This window comes from Natator depressus, chromosome 2 (genome assembly GCF_965152275.1).
Source record: "Natator depressus isolate rNatDep1 chromosome 2, rNatDep2.hap1, whole genome shotgun sequence".
Taxonomy (NCBI): Eukaryota; Metazoa; Chordata; order Testudines; family Cheloniidae; genus Natator; species Natator depressus.
In genome coordinates this window covers 58,145,824-58,166,326 of record NC_134235.1, presented here as the reverse complement: position 1 = coordinate 58,166,326, position 20,503 = coordinate 58,145,824, and the positions used below count along the sequence as shown (strand labels likewise).

The window sequence follows — 20,503 nt, the reverse complement described above, 5'->3', positions numbered from 1 at the left end:
AACTATGTTAATACCAGCCATCCTTTGTACTGAGAAGTAATTTTAATTCTGGCAATTCGTAAACTGAATACTTGACTATCTAACCTTAATAGCATTCTTTCAAAATATTTATTTTGTATGTGGGAGGGCGGGGGATGGGGGGTGGGAGGGAGGTGTACACACACATACACATCCCTCGTACAAAATGTGTGTGTGTGCCAGAATTTTCAAAACTGGTCTCTTTGGTGCCTAGATATGGATTAAAGTAAAATGGCTTGATTATTCAAAGGTACTGAGCAACTGCAGTTCCTGTTGACTTCAGTAGGAGCTACTGTGTGCTCCATGCTTTTGAAATTCAGGCTACTTTGACTTAGGAGCCCAACTTCAGGTACCTAAGCTTTTAAAATTTTGGCTGAAGTTTTTAGGAACTTTAACTCTCCCACAGGACACATGGAGACCAAGACTTACTGAATGGGCACACACTACTCTTGGATACATGCGTGCATCTCCCATTGATTTCAACAGGAGTGTATGTACAAGTCTGAAGCCAGAATTTGACCCAGGTAATACCTGGATTATCTATCCATGGTGTTTTAGCTGTAATTTAATAAACAGGGGAACCAGTTCTACCCTCATATATGTATGCAGAAGTCTAATTGACTCCAACAAGAGTTATAGGGATATAGTGAAGGCAAGAGTGGGTCTCATGCATATGTGTAGTATGGTTGAATTAAGCTCTCTGTAAGAACCATGAAAGTTGCATTTTGTTACTTTTGAGAGTTTAAAACTTTAAGCTTACCATAAATTACATTTAACTTGTGTGTGTGTACATGCATATACAAAACTGAACTGCCAATGCCATCTGTGGAGGGGATGAGTCTAGACAAAGATGAGTGAAGCTCATTGCACTGACTTACAAGGGCTGGTTGGTTACCATGGAAACTATTTGGCGCTAATAAGTGAAGAGAAATGTTAACTGTGGGAATAAAACAGGAGTGACTATTTTTCAATATCACAGTTACCTACAATTAATCTTGCATATTAGGACTGTCTTGAGTTACTTACAACAGTGCGTTATTCAATTTGTTACAAGTCTTATCTGAGTGGGGTCAGTCTGACCCTGCAAGGAGTTCACTGTTTTGAGAGTCAACCTGAGAATGTGTTTTCTGATGCATTATTTTAACAATATTTCAGGTACAGTTCTTTCAGTGTAGCTTTAATTTCACTTTTAAAACCTAAACTCTTTGCAGATGGTAGCTAGGGTACAGGGGAAATAATGGAAAAGTCTAGTTGATATAAACAGTCACTTCTACTGCAAACTAGAAGAGTCACAGGAGAAGCAGTTACGTTATCCTACAAAATCATACAAAATCAGCAGCAATTTTTTATTTGAAAACATGATCATGCATAATGCTTAAAGGTTGTAACTAACTTTGTTTTTGGAGGTGAAAGTTTGTAATTCAAGCTTTTTTAAGAGAAAAAGCTCTTTGAAGACTGTTGTGTGTTCATGTGTGTAAAATACACAGTTGTGAGTCCTCTCATACCACTTTTACCCTGTTGTAACATCACTGACATCAGTGGATGTACACCTGATTTAGACTGATATAAAGAAATGATAACAGAATTAGGTCCAAGTATGTGTGTAAGATACCTACCATATGTATATGTACACACACATAATGGGTGCGTCTACATAGGTACATAAGCATTATATCAAAATGTTTGTATTGTACATAATTGCCTTTCATATTGCTAGAACGAAATATAACAATTTTAACTAAAGCTAGCTTCAAATATTAACATTTAGTTGCTTCTCATATGGCAGACATAGAACAGAGCGAGTCCTCAGATCAATGATTTATACAAAGATTCAGAATCTATATATATGATATATAATACATTGTTTTTTGTGTCTTTGATGTTCCACATCTGACTGTTCTGTATTTTTAATACATTTTGCATTACTAATACAATACTGTAAAATTATTATTCAACACTTTTGCAGTTTCTTAGGTTCTTACTTTTGTACTCAAAATAGTTAAAAGAGAACACAAACTAGTTTAATAATGCCTCCAGGGTTTTCTGAATCTACAAAGTTGTTCAGACTCTTTCCAGACCTCAGTCTGGTAGGATTAAAAAAAACAAAAACCTGCCTTGAAGCAATAATTGTCACTGTTTAAAATCTTATGATACCCAAGGGGACAGTAGTTTCATCCCTGCCTTGCCACTTAGCATTGTTGAAAATATTGTTCTGTTGCTTGTTTTTCTGGATTTAGCAGATTAAGGAGTAGTGTTTTAGTGAATACCCAACATCTGTGAAGGCAGTTTCAATTTAATAGGCTGAAACAGACACCATATAATCACTTCTGGGAAGAACTTGAACAAATGCAATCAGTACTCTCTAGTGCTTCTTTTCTTTTCTTTTCTTTCTACAGGTGAACTAGGCAACTACTAACTGAGCACAAACTATAACTCATGTTTTATAAAATATTTCATTTTCCCCCCCACTACTGATTCTAAAATAGCTCCCAACAATATGCCCAAGGTATTAAAGAACAAGCAAATCAACCTTTCTGGGCTTTAAAGATATTCTCTTTTAGATGGCTGTGCAGAGTGCTTTAAAACTGTTTACAGTTGCAAACCTTTCTACACATTGGATTATAGCACTTTTTGGAATAACTTTTAATGCCAGAACAATACTTCTCCTTTCCCAGTTCAAAGAAATGCAACATCTGCAATAACGTAAAATGTAGATTTAATGCAAACGGCAAGTCAGGCATTTGGTAACAAAGTAAAAAATCCTTGGGTGGTTTTTTGTTTTGTTTCTCTTTCACCATCGTATTTCAGTGAACAAGGAAGGAAGCATCTATTTGTTGTATAGGCTTTTATGGGGCACTTATCAGTAGTATCTGAGTTTCTCACATAAATTAATGAATTTATCCTTAAGGCATCCCTTAAGTAGAGAAGTATCACTATCCCTATTTTATAGATAGGAAACTGAGGCACAGAAATTGGCACAAGGTCACATAGGCAGAGCAAGGAATAGAACCCAGCTATCCCAAATCCCGATGCCTGAGAACTTGCATGTACTGGTTATAGAATGCTTACATGTAAGGGAAATTAGCTCTGTAGTATTAAAATTTCTGAGGACATCTCCATTTAAAAGAGTGAGTGTGAGAGAAGGGTGGGAGAGTCAGCTGGAATAGAGTGGGGGTGGGGGGGACGGACACTGTCCTGGTTTGATCAGAATCTGGAAAATAAAACTTTAAAGGAAAGTAGTCCATGAGTTATTTGGAATGTGCTTTTAATCACAGAATGAAGAGACACTGCTGTTAGTTTTAATCGTTACAAAAACCTTGCATGTTCAAGAAGACAATTTTGAAAATAATAGGAGTAACCAACTTTTAGCCCTTGAAAATGTGCTGTTTAAGAAATCCACATATCAGCATTAAATATTGAGAAGCATAGACTTGTGGTAAACAGTGCAGACCTCTATGCTGTATAAAAACGTTGTGCTTTTTAGCTGCCTCTCCCTTCTTTTCCCCAGGAATGCTGGAGGCAGCCACAGTGTAATCATGGGAAGGTGGGAGTTTGGATTTCAAGATGCAAATGTCTCATTTCCGTGCAAACGACTCCCACATTAACACTTTATCAGGATCTCAAGCTGCATCTTTTATCTCTTTTTAGGAAAGTGCCTCTCAGAGGAGATTGCCCTCAATAGACCTGCAATAAAAACTGTCGCTGTCCTGCTTCTGTGCATCCTACTGTGAGGGTCCCAGTGGTCCCTTGGGAATACAAGGAGTTGTGAGAAATAACACAACTGGCCACCAGAACAATCCACTCCCTCTACCTTCCTACCAGCACCTCCCACTTCTACTTTATAGCCGCCCTTTTCTCTCCCAAAATCTCAGGTTACTTTGCAAAGAGTTCTCAGAGCTACAGTTTCTGTCCTTGTCTCTGCCTCCAGCTCCTTAAGAGACACCCAGCCCCAGCGATTGGATTGGGCAGCCCGTCTTGACACACCGCTGTGCTGAGTGCTTGAGGACGTGTTTCAACAGATGGTTGGGGTTAGTGTGTGTCATCACATTCGAGTGGGGATTAGGGAAGGGAGGCTGCCTTGCTGGAGCTGTGTGGTCTTCTGCAAGTGTGAGTTGCAAGCAAAAGAAGAGCTCCTTAGCTTTTGGGAGAAGAGGGAGGATTCATTTTCAGCAGCTAAAAGAAAAGCAGTTTGTTCAGGTAAAGTAAAAGACATTTAATGCCTCTCCCCACCCCCTTCCCCTTCATGGTTTTGAACGGAATGCTAGCACAGCACACTTGTCAAAGCCAGTTGCTGCTGCCTTATCAATGCAGCTATTGTATGGCTGACAGATAACTGCGACCATGGCTTGATGCTTGGCTGTCTTCATAGAACTAACACTCTTAATGCAGTTAAGGTCACGCTTTTGAAGGTGTAGATTAGAAAATCTCTTTTGGAGCAGTGTATCTACTACTTAATGTCTCCCCCTCGCTCTCACACATGTGCTAAAAACCTTCAGTAAGTGAGAGATCGCCAGTGCTATCATGGTAGTTTCATTTCTATGTTTACATTAATGAATTAGTGAAAACTATTGGGGGGAAAAATCCTAGCATGGTTTTTCTGAGATTCTGACAAGATGCTTAACTGCTTTTATGCAGCGTGGACTGTCTGCCTCATTGTGAAACGAACCGATATGTTTTGAAAGTACATTTGATATGTCTGTAAAGTTTGAAGACTCCTTTATAGAGACCTGGCTGGGCTCCTGATGATTGGAGTATAGTTAGCTTGGCTTACACATGGATTTAAAGTTAGGAAAGAAGCAGAAAACGGAGGAAGTGAAAGAATACAATGTAATACTGCGCTTGCAGCTGCAGCAGAGCAGATGGATGTAATTCATTTGCAGATCTGTTTGTGAAAGTTTTACAAGTCACTGAAAACTAAGTAGTACTGTATCACTATAACGGATCATTAAAGGCTGGCTATATTTATAGATTCTAAACAGGCTATCTGAAGTGTTAATTAAATGTAAAGAGATTTTTACCATTAGGCATGAGGAAAGGCAGAAATTTAATTAGAAATGAGTCACTGTAAGTACTTACTATCACTTTCATTTAATGACTATTAATTTCACTGATATGTAGGGAGAAAAAAAGCCACCAAATTAAATAAAAAAACAAAAAAAGTGATCACAAATTGAATTCTGGATATTTTAGAATTAATCTTCCCAGTTTATTCCTCTAGTCTTTCTTTTGACAGGTACTGAAGGCTGAAGTGGCTTATTTTAAAATAAATCCTTTTAGAAGTCTTCCCTTATGGAGTAACTAAATGATGTGTTCCTTTTGCCACTATGACAGATCTTCCATGCAGTAACTCTCTCACACCTGTGGTGCTCATGAATAATTGGTTTCTCCCACTTGTGAAAGAAATCTAACACTGTCCTCACCATATACAGGTGAGATATTCTGTATATAATCTGTTCTGAAATAAGATCCGTTTAGTAGACTGAGCAAGGGGATTTATGGCTGGTACTTTGTGATTTTGGCACTCAACTGTGTAACGGTGCCCACAAAACCATGTTTCAAGTTGCACATATATTTTTGCCTCAAACCAAAAAAAAAAAAAAAAAAAAAGTCGAACAGACTGTTTGGACGCTTTACAGATTGTTCTCAGCTTGTATTTTCAAACACATTCTTTAATAAAACTGTATCCTCACAGCAATTTTAAAGAGAGTTTTAACTAAATCCTAATAGGACAGCATAACCTGACTGGGGTTGAGTGAAGAAATTGGAGCATATTGACTTTTCACTCAGCCCAGTTTATCTTTCTAATGAGCAGTGGAAACTTTTGCAGTTTAAAAAAAAAAATACCAAACTAGGCTTGTGTTAAGACCTCCTATACAAGGAATACACTACTTTAACTTTAAATTTGATTTCTTCACTTTATTCTGCCTGTTTTTGGTTGATGTGAAGTTCCTTAAAACAGTTTCTGTCCATGAAGATATGGCTTAGCTTGCTAACAAAGACAAGGTGCAGCAGTTTCAGGAATGTGAATTGCACTGCACATTCTGCAGTCACAGTCTAATTATAAGGCTGCCTTCTCCATGGATTTCTGTCAGATGGGTCATCAGATCTAATCTTTTAAGAAAATGTTTGGGTAAATATACTTCCATCTTTTTTATTATTTTACTATGGAAAAATAGTTTGCCCAACACCATCAGAAAAGCTTATGAAGAAAGTGGGGACATTAAATCATGTTTTCCCTTCCCTTCTAATGAGTGGGCTGTTTAAAAGACAATGCCCACAGGGTAGTCCAGCTTCTTGTCAAAATGTAATCTACTGTTCCAGATGGTAAACATTCAAAGACATATTTATGGCGTCTTCCACATACCTCAGTTTGACATTTGTTTTCTTCTTGAGAGCACTTGTGCTGGGTACACATGAAGTTCTCATTAGCATCCTAACAGCTGTAAAAGTGTTCAGAGCTCACAAAGATGTCCCTCATAGTGAGATAAAAATAATCTGAAAAAAGAGCTGGACCAATACAACTGCTGTGCCCCCAACAGATCTGCCGATAGACACACAAGGTCAGAAATTCCAGAGGTACAAAAAAGATCTAAAAATTGCTGCATGAAAATTGCATTTTTTGTTGCTGCTAGTTTGCTTGGTAGAATGTTGAACATCACAGGCATGTCTCTATTACCAATTGTTCTTGTGATATGGGGAGATTTACCCTAAATGAAATAGGATTTTTTTTCATGTTCCTCCCCAGTGAAGACAGGGTCAGATACAGACTGACTTTGTAGTTGTTTTCCCTAAGTATCTTTTTTTTTTTAACCCACTGCTGCAAGCAAAAGTCAGAGCCCAAGAACTTTGTTTTCCAGCCAGAATGTGTTTTGCTGTGGGTTGTCTTAATTATGTGTCATCTTGTTAATTGTCAGGGGCTTCCTCTTTTTAGCACTTTATAATCGAGGTGGGTGAGCTTGTTCAAGTCATAAGCAGCAGAAGTTGAAGTTTCATATTGGCATGCCTTCCTTGAGCTTTCACTGGCGTGACTCAGTTTTAGAGAGAGAAACTTAAATATGCTTGGTGTAAACTCACATTTTTTTAAAAAGTTGGTATTTTTCCAAGTGGTGTGTAAATACGTTAAAAAAACCAAAAACAGGCTAAATAGGACAGTGTTAGTAGGAAAGGGATATATATGGCAAGTATTGGTGTGAGAGTTATAATCACAGTTCTCACTCCAGGCAGGGACTGATAAAATCAAACTATTTAAAATGCTGTGATGCTGGGACATTATTTCCAAATGTGGAAGACATTATAAACCCACACTCATAGGAAGTTAGGCAGCTATGGAAAGAATGATTTCTGAATGATTTGCAAATTCTATTCTGACTAGATCATTTTATTACAGAGAATTATTATCTAGTATTCTGTACATTACAGAGTGCATTCAATTTTATAGTACTGTCCAAGGAGTATGACGAGTTTTAAATGTTATGTAAGGACAGGGTTTATCTTTATCCATACAAGGTTTCACCCTTGTCATGGATGTCATGGGAGTCATGGATTTCATGATTTTCCTGGCTTTTTAAAAATATATAAAACCATGACATTTAGGGATTTATTTGAGAGGGGAGGTAAATTGATGTGATAACAGTTGAGGACTTCACTCTGACTGCCCTGAGAGCTGCAAAATTAAACAGGGAATGGGAATTCAGTGACAATTCTATGGTGAAGCAAAAAGAACAAAGGTAGTGGACTTTTCTGCTAAGGTGTTTGCTCAATATCTCGTGGAAGTGTGTTCATGTTCAAAAATGCCTCATGAGTTTTCTTTTGAGTCTCCCCAGGTTCTTGTATTATGAGAAAGTGCCCAACTTACCATCTGTAATCCTTGAAGATTCATTAACACTAAGAATATCTATCTTCACAACTAAAAGGCCTTGACAAGTGATCCTATTTACACGAATATCTGGAGTTACTCTCAATATCTGGAGTTCCCCAAAATCAGAGTGATCATTCAAACAGCTTTGTGGGCAAGGCTTAGGCCTGCTCTACACGGGGCGTAGGGCAACTTAAGTCGGTCTAAGTTACGCAACTTCAGCTATGAAAATAGCGTAGCTGAAGTCGATGTACTTAGAGCTACTTACCACCGTATCTTCACTGTGGTAGGTCGACTGCTGCCGCTCCCCCATCGACTCCGCCTACACTTCTCGTTCCGGTGGAGTACCGGAGTCGACAGGAGAGCGCTCGGCGGTCAATTTATCACGTCTTCACTAGACATGATAAATCTTCATTAGACACGATAAATCGACCCCTGCTGGATCCATTGCTCCGGAGGTAAGTGTAGACATGCCCTTAGGGAGTTTGGATAGGTCTTTCATAGATTCTGGAGTCAGAAGCGACCTAGCCAGTCTGACTTCCTTCATAACATAGAACCCTCGGTGTTCCCTTTATTCTTCTGTGTGCTTATTGACACGTGGTATTTTGAGGCTCACCCAGGCAAGTAAGGGGTTCCGTCACTATCTATCTGCCTTGTAACTAGAGCCCTGTGTGGATACAAAAAGGTGTATTCACATCTGAGCTGCAAAAATTGTCTGCAGATTTGCAGGGCTCTAAACTCCACAAGCCATTGTGCAGCCTCACTTCTCCCTAGAGACCTCCTGCCCTGCCACCTGCTTTCCCCTGCTGTACCTCCTTTCCCGCTACAATTCGGGGGTTGCCAGGCATCTGGCTTTTGACCAGAACAGCCAGTGAAAAAGTGACCCCGGTCGGCGGCACAGTGGGGCTAAGATAAGTTCTCTGCCTGCCTTGGTTCCACGTGGCTTCCGGAAGCAACAGCATGTGCCCACTCCGGCTCCTACGCGCACTGCCCCTGCCCCAAGCACTGGCTCCACAGCTCCCATTGGCCGGGAACCACATCCAATGGGTGCTGCGGGGGTGACACCTGTGGATAGGACAGCGTGCAGAGCCGCCTGGCTGCACCTCTGCGTAGGAGCCGGGGGGGGGGCATGCCACTGCTTCTGGGAGCTGCCTGAGATAAGTCCTGCCTGAAGCCTGCATCCCTCACCCCCTTCCGCACACCAGCCCCCTACCCCAATTCTGATCCCCCTCCCACCCCTTGAACCCCTTGTCCCCTCAGAGCGCCCTCCTGCACCCCAAATCCCTCATCCCCAGAGCCCACACCCCCAGCCGGAGCCCTCACCTCTCCCGCCCCCACCCGTGGCCCCAGCCTGGAGCCCCCTCCTGCACCCCAACCCCTCATCCCTGGCCCCACACCGGAGCCCTCACCCCTCCTGCACCCCAACCCTTTGCCTCAGCCCAGAGCCCCCTCCCACACTCCAAACCCCTTGGCCCTGCACCCCAAACCCCTCATCCCCATCCCCACCCCAGAGCCCCCACCCCCAGCCAGAGCCCTCACCCCCTCCCGCAGCCTGCCCTGGCCCAGTGAAAATGAGTGAGTGAGAGAGGGTGGGGGAGAACAAGCAACTGAAGGAGGGGGGATGGAGTAAGTGGCAGGCAGGGCCTCAGAGAAGAGGTGGGGCAGGGGTGAGCCTAGGGACAGGGGGGTGGGAGGGACAAGGGTGTACGGTTTTCTGCAGTAAGAAAATTGGTAACCCTAACACCTGTATTCAGTTGTGGCAGCTCTAATGCATGCAGCCACTGCCACCTGCTCGTTTAAAGAACAGCCTCACCTTCAAAATGGCGCTTGGCTCACTCCCTTCTGGGAGTTGTAGTTTACCTCCTCCCTCAGAGCAAGTTGGGGACTACAACTCCCCGAATGCCCAGCATGCTGCTGCGTGACTCACAGAGAGCTGAGCTGAAGCCTGCAGGCTGGGTGACAGCTGCTCCGTTCGGGTGAGCGTGTGCCGCAGAGCCCTGTGTGGATACAAAATTTGTATTCATATCCGCAAAAATGGTCTGCGGATATCTGCGGATACAAAGCGCTCTACTGGGTGTCTTATAGCTGTTCAGCTTTGGTCCAGAATTCTGATCCCAACAGCCTGCCAGCAGCCAACAAGCCACACCCTGGCTTTTGCACAACCTGGTTATTTCTTGCAGGCTGACCTTAGTATCCTGCCAGTCCCAAATTCGCTCCCAAATTATGCTGCTGCAGGGACCAGGCCCTCTCACTGGACCCTCATAAAGAAAGTGTTAGGTTTGCTGCCTTTGCAGAGACAATGAAACATTCCAACCTGTCAGCTTTCCAGAAGCATACACTTTACTGAAATTACACAGTACTGATGATTTGTAATGAAATCAAAATAAGATGATTAGCAAAAGAGCATGGTTTAAGGGATAAAAAGTAAAAGAGAGAAAGGTAGAGATGGCTATGAGAAAACAAAAGTGAAAACAGACATATAAAAGTCTAAAACTTAATCTAGCAAAACACAGTTTTTGTTCAAGATGGTTTCTCTCACCCCCAGTCTCCTTTCTAGCCTTTACTGGCTGGCCTGGTCAGGACCCGTCACAGAGATCAAATTGTTTGGTTTCTTTGTCTCCTAAGGTGAAGGATAAAGATTGGAGTCTCTCTCTGTTTCTTACGTAACGCTTTTGCCAAATGGCGTTGACAGCAACAAGGGCCAGCTTCAATATCTAGGGGTTCTCTATACATACAGAACCGGCTCAACCTCCCACCCAGTAATCTGGGAAAACCTAATACCACTCCTGGGCACTTCTAAAACACAACACTTCCCCACTCCCAAGCACTGAGTCTGTGTATAACAATAAAGAACTTTTATTAAAAGGGAAAGGGAGCCAAGTGTTAATTTGGGAAAACATCACTACCATATTCAAAGGCATGAGACCATAAACAAACGCAACTCCACAGTGCATTGGGCAAGTCTTTTGCCTCAGTTTCCCACCATGTGGGGAAAAGTCCAAAGAATGACTGTCCCTTTAACACCTTTCACTGCATCTCACTTGCAGTTGGCTATCCTTGATTAGCAAAGCCCCGGAGTTCTTAAGTGTGTTCACAGGGGTTCACCTGCCACTCAAGAAGGGAGCAGGGACATCAAACAATGTCTCTGTGGTTGCTGTGCACCTCTTCAACTGACTGTTTGCTGCCGCCTCCGCTGCCACTGGTCACATGCTGCGGCTGCTTTACATTGCTGTTGCAGGTTGCTCACTGACATTTCTTCAATCCCATGTTCTGAGGTTCTACTGCTTAATTCAGATCCCTAGTGACTTCACTGAGTAGCAGGGAACTTCACTGCCACAGCCTCTGCATTGTCTTTCATCTCACTATTGTTCCTACACCGCATCTAAGGCATAGCGCGTAGACCTAATCATTAGTGATGCAGGTCTGGTAATCCCTGAATAGAAATAATGACTCTCAATTGAGTCTAATCAGTTCTGTTCTAAGTACTGGAGAGGGGAAGGTCAAATGTTGTCAAGAACTCTTTAAGCAGAGTCCACACACCCCTCATCATCACTGGGATTTGGCATCCTACCCCCTGCTAAGTGAGTGAGGTTCAGTTGAGAGTGACCCTCTCAATCAGGACAGGCTAAGTAAGTTTTGCTGCCCTTTACTCATACAATAATGACAACTACATTTCATTACCCCTGCATTCAATGATTCGTAACCCAACACCAACCAAAAGTGATCATTTTAGCACAGCAGCTCCGTCATTCTGCGTGTAAGCGGGGGAATAGTCCCGCTATTGTGGGGAACTTTCCTGGCTTTTGCCTACCCCGGTGAAGTGGGCTAGCAAAAGGATCTGAGTCCTTGATTCCACTTCCTTTACCCAGAGGCCTCCCTGCCCTTGAGGACTTCCCTTCCACTCTCCTGTCTAGCAGAGTCCTCATAACCCCGACAAGGTTGGGCCCAGGATTTCTGGGGGGCTTGACCCCCAACCCTGCTGTGGTCACCTAGGACAGGGGCTAGGGTGTTCCCACTCCGGGGTACTCTTTCTGCACTGGGCACTTCTCTGACCCACTGATTATTACATACAATTTAAAGCAATGCAAGTTATTTATTTAACAATTAATTTTAAAAGAATAAGGAAAAATGGGAAAGGTTAAAGGAAACACATCACCCTGCTCTGTGGCAGGGAACATCACAAACAGTGTCTCTGGAATGTCAGGGCAGTTCACAGTCTGTTCCTTGTAAGTCCCAGGCCTTCTTCTCAAGCACTAAGGCTGTGCTGTAGGGATGCTGTGGGTTGGACACTTGCTCTGGTGGTGGCCACACTCTCTCAGGCTCTAAGTGGTAGGACCCTTCTTTCCAGTGTCACCCCCGCCCTGTTGGGGTTATGACTCAAGCCCGGCCTGCAGAGCCTCTTGTTTTCCTGTGCTGGGCCTGCTGCCCAGGGTCCCCCTTGCTCTCCCCAGCTGCTCACCGCACCCAGCTCCGGACAGCTCCAGCCCCAGCTCCACCACTCTGTCTCTGCACTGCTGCTGCTGCTCTGCCTCCAGCTCCCTGGGCTGCTTCTTTGGCCCCTCTGGCTCTGGTTGCTGCAGCTCTGCTCCCAGGACAGGTCTGCTCTGCAGGCTGCTTCTGTGACTCTGCTCCCAGCACTGACCTGCTTCCTGGGCTGCTTTTCTGGCCTCTCTGGCTCTGGTTGCTGCAGCTCTTCTCCCAGGGCAAGTCTGCTCTCTCTGGGCTGTGCCTCTGGCTTTGGGGCTGCAGCTCTGCTCCAGCACTGGGTCTGCTCCCTCTGGGCTGCTTTTCTGGTCCCTTTGGATCTGACACAGCTCTGGTCCCTTGCTCAGCTTGGACCCCCTGCTTTCTGCTTAGCTTGGCTCCACTCTGTCTGACCCAGGCAATTCCAGCTCCCACGGAGGAAGGGACCTCCTTGGCCTCCTGACTCCCTGATTAGCCTGCCCGCTCTGTCATTCAGGCTGACCTGAAGCATTGGCCTCTTCCCATTGTTCCTGGGGACTGTCAGTCTCAGGGTCCTGATTTCCCATAGACCCGTCCCCTTTTAGTACTGGCAGCTAGCCAACCAAAACACCCCCACTGAATGTTAGTAAGGGGGCAGCAGTCCCCTTACATGTTCATCGAGGCAGAGTATGTGTGGCTATGCAAACACAACCTGTTCCTGAAGTTTTTTCCACCAGCTCATCACTCAATGTCAGGGGAGAACTCATTCAAAGCCTACTTACACTTATATCCCCAAAGAGATGGCTTTGTCTTACAAATCAGGAAGGCCTCCTGGGGATTCAGACTCCTGGGTCTTTCTGGGGTTCAGAAGCCTGGTTAAATCTCTATCTCTCAGTTCAGGATCACAATAACCCCCACCAGTTTAGCTCAATGGCTTTGTTTACTGTTAATATGTGTCTTGAGATAGCTTGGACGGACCTGTTCATCACCTTTCACCTAGGTTTGGCTATCTGGTCTTAAACATGTTTTAGTAACATCATACAGAGGGAATTCATAACTTCATATATATTCTTAACACGTGCATTTTATAATATAAATAATCAGCATGTTGTTAGCTTTCATATGATACCTTACAAGGCATATTTTTATAAACATTATTGCAGTAAGGTGTGAGTACAGGGGTAGCTAGGGTCACAGTGCTGAAGCTCTGAACCTTTTCAGACTTGACCATCACTAATCATTTGGTTACAGTAAAGCATTTTTGTAACAGTTGATCTTTTTACTAAGACTTCCATGACTTTCCTAAAAATGTGCCTTAGCATATTTCCAACCCTGAGCATTGTACAAATTTATCTATAACTACAAATTACATTACAAAGTCTATTTTTGTGACTATTTTAGGCCTCCTAGCAAAGATAATATTGGTGGAACCCCCAAACACATCTTGCTGCTATCTCCCTGTTTTACATTATCATGTTGTGACACTCAAAAATTGAGACACAATAATTTTCCTGACAACTAGGTTTGCATGCTCCAAGATAGAGCTGTGTCAGCCCTATGAGAATCAGGGCTGTACTGTGGATTTAGTTGACTAGTTGCTTTTTGGACCCAAATATCAGAGGAATTATTAGAAATATCCAATTTTCCATGGAAATTTTAATTTTTTAATTGAAAAGCTGAACACCTGAAAACTGAAAAACTTCAATTCTGGTAATTCATGGAAGTTGTCATTCTGGTGCCTCACACTCCAGTTCTCTATAGGAAGGACTCCCTGGTAGGATTACATTTCCCATGATGCACCACAGTGAAACGTGGCAGTTGTGTGGCTGCAGTGCATCATGGGAAGATGAAGTTCAGCTGGGGTGCCTTGCCCATGGAGAAGAATGGGAGCACTGTGGTACATGAATGGTGAGTACTTGGTTCTGGAGAATGGGCATGTGGGGGATTAGGAAGGTTACTTTCCTCAAGAACCTCCACAAAAATGGGCTAATGGTATGTTCCAATATTGTAATTTCAATGTTTGAAGCTGATCATTATTACAGCACATGCACTGCTTTCAGCTACTTTCATTGAAAAAGAGAAAAAAGTGTTAATGAGCCTATGAATGTAAATGTCTGTAGTATTACCAATTGCAGTATTTGCACTTTTAGTACAGGTCTTGTGATATTTAGTGTTGTTCTTAAAGCCCCAACTATTGGGATCAAGAGGTTACATGAGAATCTGATCTCATTTTAAAAAAATCTAGCCCTCATGGTTGCTGAGAAAAACTCGAAAAAATGAAGGTACTGCAACCTAAAGTTTCACAAACTGGAAGGCAAGTAAATAGAACCCAAAATATATTTTAAAAGCAATAAAAGCCTTATCACTTTTAAGCCAGTCTCATCATTTGTGAATGCTTGGGATTGGCAATACTGTATCCGCAATTTACAAATATATTTTAAAAAATGACTTTTGCCCTTTCTCATTGTGATCAAATCCTGTGGCATTTCTGAAACATTTCTTAATAAAACTATAGGCTTTTTAATGTTTTATTGCAACAGACAGCCAGCACACTGTAGAGCTGTGTGTAACAACAGAGCCTTGTAATGAGGATGGAGTCTCAAGCATGGACAAACATGATGACTAAGGGGATAAATGTGTGTAGTTTCATAGAAAAAATATCTGGTTTCACGGAGAGAATTGCTCCATTGTGACTCAGAATATTGAAGTGTCTGTTTACCGCTTCTATACTTTTAAATGAACTCTGAAGAGAAACTATTACAAAGAAGGAAAAGTGAAGCAGAACTATACATTGAATTGCTGCTTTGAAAAAGCACCTTTAATTATTAGAATATAATGTCTTTCAGCTGAGCATAAGATTGAGTGTAACAGGAAGATGAATGAGGCCTTTGGGTTTTAAAGTTAACCTGCAAACAAGGGATGATGAGTAAATGGGGGTGAGCATTAACTTGCTCTAAACGGCTTTGAAATAGCTCTTCCACGTTGCTTGAATCTGTCCTCTTCACCTTCCACAGGATGAGCGTTCAACTTTTTATAGCATTTACTGAGAGACTGGATTTCAAAGATGAGGAGAAGAGCTGGTTAAACCGTTTTAGAGAATAATTGGAGATGAATTCAGTCACTTTTCCTACTTTCAAATTATCAATGAAAAGACTTAGTTGTTTACAAAGTTAAAGTCCTGAGCCTGCAACTGGATCTACTAGTTCAGACCAGTGCACTTGTTAGGAGCTTCATCCAAGTCAAAGGGACTCTACAGGGGTTTGTGATGGCCGATATAATTGGAGTATCTAGGGCCTACTTCATTTATTCTAAATTATTTTACTGTATTACAACAAAGTATGTCTGCAACACCCACTGCTGCCACCTGATAGAATATCCCCAAAGATACAGTGCTTACCTGTGCTTAATTTGTGCCAGGGCTTGACAAGGCTGAGTCCCGGCACCTCAAGACTTGGCAGTTCATAGCCCCAGCACCTCTGGGCTTGCTGCATCAGTTGTGAATGTAAAAAAAATAGCTTGAGCCCCAGCCCCTTTTTCATTACAAATTAAGCACTGGTGCTTACTGGGTTGGGGGGGCGTGGGAATGGAGGAGAAATATAAAGGGATCAAAGATCTTGCAAGTCACATATAGGGAGTTGCTGGGGTTAGGAGAAGGAAGAAATCATGGGGGGAGGGGAATATCTGACTTGGGGGAAGGAGAGGGAGAATGGAAGATGGAGAAAAAAGATGCTGAAAGGTTCAATATCATATGTTTCATGATTTAGCTGTTTTAAACCTTTTGAGGACTGCCTCCCACTAATTTGGCTGCGTGGGAGGCATGCCAGTCCAAAATTAGAGAACAGCAGTGCCATAATAAATTGAACATACAATAAATAATAAGTACAGAATGCCTCTTCACTTTCGGTTTTCCCAAGGACTGCATAACGCAAAGATGTTAGATTTCAAAGTAATCCTAGAGTGTTGATGGGTTTTTTTAAAAAAAATATTAAATATTAAATCAATCATTGAAGTCCATTTTATCAGAGACTTTCCTTAATTGTTGTCATTCTCCATTATTTCTATTAAAGAGAATAGATTAGCTCTAATATATTAATTCTTTAATCTATATCTAACATAATAGATAAGAAAATATACCCTGGATTCCTATGATCTTGTTTACATTTGGAGTCAGTGTATTAACTGAGATTGTATCAATATCTGCTTGGTCACCAGAATGAGGGATTAGAGGGAGTGGATTAGCATGGTTAGAGCAATAAAAATGTTCTGAAGTAAACTCAAATTCTGTTTATCTGCCAGGCATTATGCTAGTTCCTTTTATCTTAGTATCAGTAGAAAGTCAACATTCTTATCTCACTGTAACTTTGAGCCTATAGCTGGCATGCAGACTCATAGGCTAAGGCTTCCTCTACTCTGTTGCTGTGTGAATTCAGATTCCAGTTCATAGTGATACTGAAGAGTCTTGATCCCTGTCTCACTGGTACAGAGAGGCTCCTTGGGAGTGTGCCTGCAGTGGGAGAGGGGAAAGTAGAGGGAGGTGGAAGAGAAAAGTCAGAATATGTGTTCTGTGGACACCAGACTCCACAAACAAATAACAAGTAGGTTCATTCAGGAGCATGTGCAGGAGACATAAAAAAAAACAAACCAAAAAAACTCCCCAAAAGCCACAAAAACAAGTAAGTGTGCCTTTTAAGTTTTCCTCCAGTTTACCATCTTGCATTCCCATTGTGTCCTTCAATTCCTTCTCTTCGTATAAACAAATCTCTACCTGCATTTTGAATGTAGAGCTTGTCTGCACCACAGCAACATGACAGGGGACCTACTTACAATGTGGTTGTCCCTCAATACATTTTAGAGAGTTCTATCTTGCAGTGTAAACAGAATCTAGTGGAGCAGATTATAATTTTGCGCTATATTTAAAGCTGCATTGCTGCTCGGGAACTCTGTGAGGTTCCTTTTTGGAAACCTTCTCCTGCATCCTTTCATTTGGTGCACCAGGGATTCCTCCATCTGCCTCACGAGAGAAAGAGAGGTTGTGGCCTTCAAACCCTCTGAATCCCCTGGAATCCTTGGGGGCACAGGGTCATCCATATGGAGGTGCTGAGCCCCCCGTGGCTCTGTTCTCTGATAGTGTCTCTCTCCCCTGCACTTAAGCATGTAGGATTAACTGTTTTCCCTGACTGCCACAGGGCATGGGGTAGAGGGATGGAGGGGACTATGTGCATTCTTCCTACCTCTGCCCCATCACTCCCTGTGCATGCATCAATGGACTCATGGAGTTGATGTAGGGATAGGGGGAGTGCTGTTGTGGAGGCACTTGACCCCTCCCCCCACCCTTCTGCATGGGGAGAGTGAGATCTGCAATTATACTCTTAAATGAAACTAGCACACTTTTGATTTTTCACCTGTTCTGTTTTAGAGTAGACTCAATAAACATAGCTTAAACAAAACTGTTAACTAAATACTTAGTGCAGATCGCACACAGCTGTTGAGGCTGCTGCAGTAGATACTGGAAACTTTAGTGCATTACAACACACAATTCTGAACCAAACCCCTGACAGCTGGAATGTTGCTATTGCCAAAGGTGAGCCAATCCCTATGCTGATGGAAAGAGGAAAGCATTTATATACAACAGTACACCTTCACAGCTTTCTCTGCAACTTGTGGTCTACACCGTGGTGCTGGGCACCATAAACAAACCTGGACGGATAGATAAGGAACTGCTAGAAATGGCAAGTAGGAATATGAATTGTAGCTGGCAGAACAACCTAAGAAACACAAGACTCTTCCAGGAAGAATTTTTTTTAAATACAAACTGGGCTTTGCCCTAGTATTGATGGTTATTTGGATGCAGTGAAGCATATTGATTACGTGCTTAGCTTGTTGGCCCTGCTGTTTAGATGATATTTAGACATCTGGTTCTGAATATCATCTGGCTTAAATATCAGTCTGATCCCACCTCCCTCCAGCCCCCTTACCATATGATCCCATCTCATGAAAGATCCAGTTTCTTTCCTGACTTTCCAGGACAGAGTACCCTTTCCACTTCCCTGATTTTCAGTATCTTCAGGAAATAAGTGGCTAGCCCACTCACTCATCTTGCATCTAATGGTCAGATTAATTCTGGGGCATCTCTCAGTCCTACAGTTAAAGGGCTGGGAGGAAGACTGTTTTCAGACTTATTGCAGCAGGATGCAGGAGAAGAGAACAGCCACAGCCAGAGTAGGTGTGTGCAGAAAAATGTCTCCCAAAAGACAGCTCTAGGAAGACCAGGGAAAGGGGCATCTAGGCTGGGAAGGCAGAAAGTTCCAGAGCATGCTGAAGTCTTCACCTGTTGCACATTCACCTGGGAAACTGGTGTTGTGGGGGTCTTCCCTCTGATACAGGTGTGTGGGAAGTGGTTGTTTACTATTTTCCCTTAGAGAAATGGAGGAACTTGGGTGGGTGCACTGGAGTCACCTGAAGCGTAGGCTTTACTCTTCCCCTTCCAACAAAGGGGTGTGTTTGCCTCTATCCCTTCCACTGCAAGCTTGGGAAGAAAATAAATTATCTCCATCTATCAGTGTCTCAGGTCACTGGTGATCAGTGCTTCTCCTGTACCTCTCACCTAGACCAGCCACAAGTGAATTAGCTCAGGCTCTGCTGCTATCTCCTGACAAACGGCACTAATAATCATGCCATTTAGCAAAATGGATTATTTGATTGGCCCATCTCTACATTCGGGTGTCTCTCGTGGGTGTGGAGAGGTGGCACTGCAAAAGTGAAAATGCTAAGTTTCGCCAGGTTAGTGGTTAGTGTGGAGGGACAGGTTTCTCAAACCTTAAAGCCTACTTTTACTTTTGGTTGCCTTTTTATGAGAGGTGGAAGAAAACTTGCTTCCCTTTTTGGAGTTTAATATAAAACTAAAATCTTTTGCAGCTGAAACCATGTAATTTCAGGGGACTGTGCAGCCTATCATGCACTTGGAAAGATGGGATGGAAGGACATGTTGGGATGCCGCTTGCACACCAGGGATTGGTAAACTTAGAAAAGCCCAGGAGGCACCAGTTTCCCATCTCTCTCCCTCTCTCCTGCTGTATGCAGTATGTCAACTGTCTAAATGGGCCATCTTGATTATCACTACACAAGTTTTTTTTCTCCTCTTAATTAATTAGCCTCTGACAGTTTGTGTGGCAAATTCCACCTTCTCTGTATGTATGTATATATATCTCCTTACTATATGTTCTATTCATCTGATGCATCTGATGAACTGGGCTGTAGCCCACGAAAGCTTATGCTCTAATAAATTTGTTAGTCTCTAAGGTGCCACAAGTACTCCTGTTTTTTTGCGGATACAGACTAACACAGCTGTTACTCTGAAACCTGTCCTCCTCTAAGATTTTTACCCTGTGGCTCTCCTAATCTAGGACTTTGTCACTGTTTTCTGGTGTTGGAAAGAAGCTTCAAATGAAAGCACAAAATGCTACAAAAGATTTCTAATGAAAGTAAGCAAAAATGTGAATTTAGCTGGTTTCAAGGGTGTTCTGTACAGTTCTATTCTCTGCTTAACCACTTTGGCCTCTGTTGTCCTTTTTTGTTGATTGAGGTTAAGTGGGAAATATTGCAACTTCAGCTTCCCCAGTTTAAAATAGAATATTTTCCATCATCCATTTTCATTTTTCCAGATATGACAGTCATCTTTCCTTAAATCAAAACAGTTACATTGGCTCTCTCTAGGGGACAGAATGGTTTGAGGGACTGGTAATGGGATACAGAGCCTTTGTCCTCTGGGCCATTTCATCCTACTGTAGAGCCATAGTAACCATTGATGAGTAAATCTCAGAAACAAAACGTGTGTTTACCTGAATCTACTGCCTACTTCCCAGCCTCTACTTTCCTCTGATCCTTTGTTGTGGGTATTAAGAGCTGATGTGAAGATCTGCATATTTGCAGTGAACAACTAATTGTATTGATCCGACAAAACCCAGGAACTATGCTACATATTTTTGAGCATCATCTACTGGCGCCGTATCTACTAATTGTTCACATATAGAGTGGAGCACACTGGTATCGTAACAGTGGATGTTTCCATCTTTCCTTGGCTACAGCAGCTGCCTTCAAGGAGCACCTGGAAGAGCTCCACATTGGAGAAATCTGTAGAGAGAAAGATTTGCACCCCTAATTACAACACTCTTTGAGGGGGAGACTCCT

The 20,503-nt window shown here is 42.6% G+C and overlaps 1 protein-coding gene across 6 annotated transcripts in view; it reads left to right on the top strand.

The window, feature by feature from the left end:
* Positions 1-3,882: 3,882 nt before the first annotated feature.
* The window catches only part of SULF1 (sulfatase 1), a 178,097-nt gene continuing 161,476 nt past the window's right edge, over positions 3,883-20,503 (top strand). For 3 of the 6 annotated variants that reach the window (XM_074944257.1, XM_074944254.1, XM_074944256.1), the window contains exon 1: positions 3,883-4,215. The gene's annotated coding sequence lies outside the window, so the exon portion shown is untranslated. Of the gene's footprint in view, positions 4,216-5,382; positions 5,448-20,503 lie in introns of those variants that run through there. The other 3 variants (XM_074944260.1, XM_074944261.1, XM_074944255.1) reach the window with 2 other exon arrangements.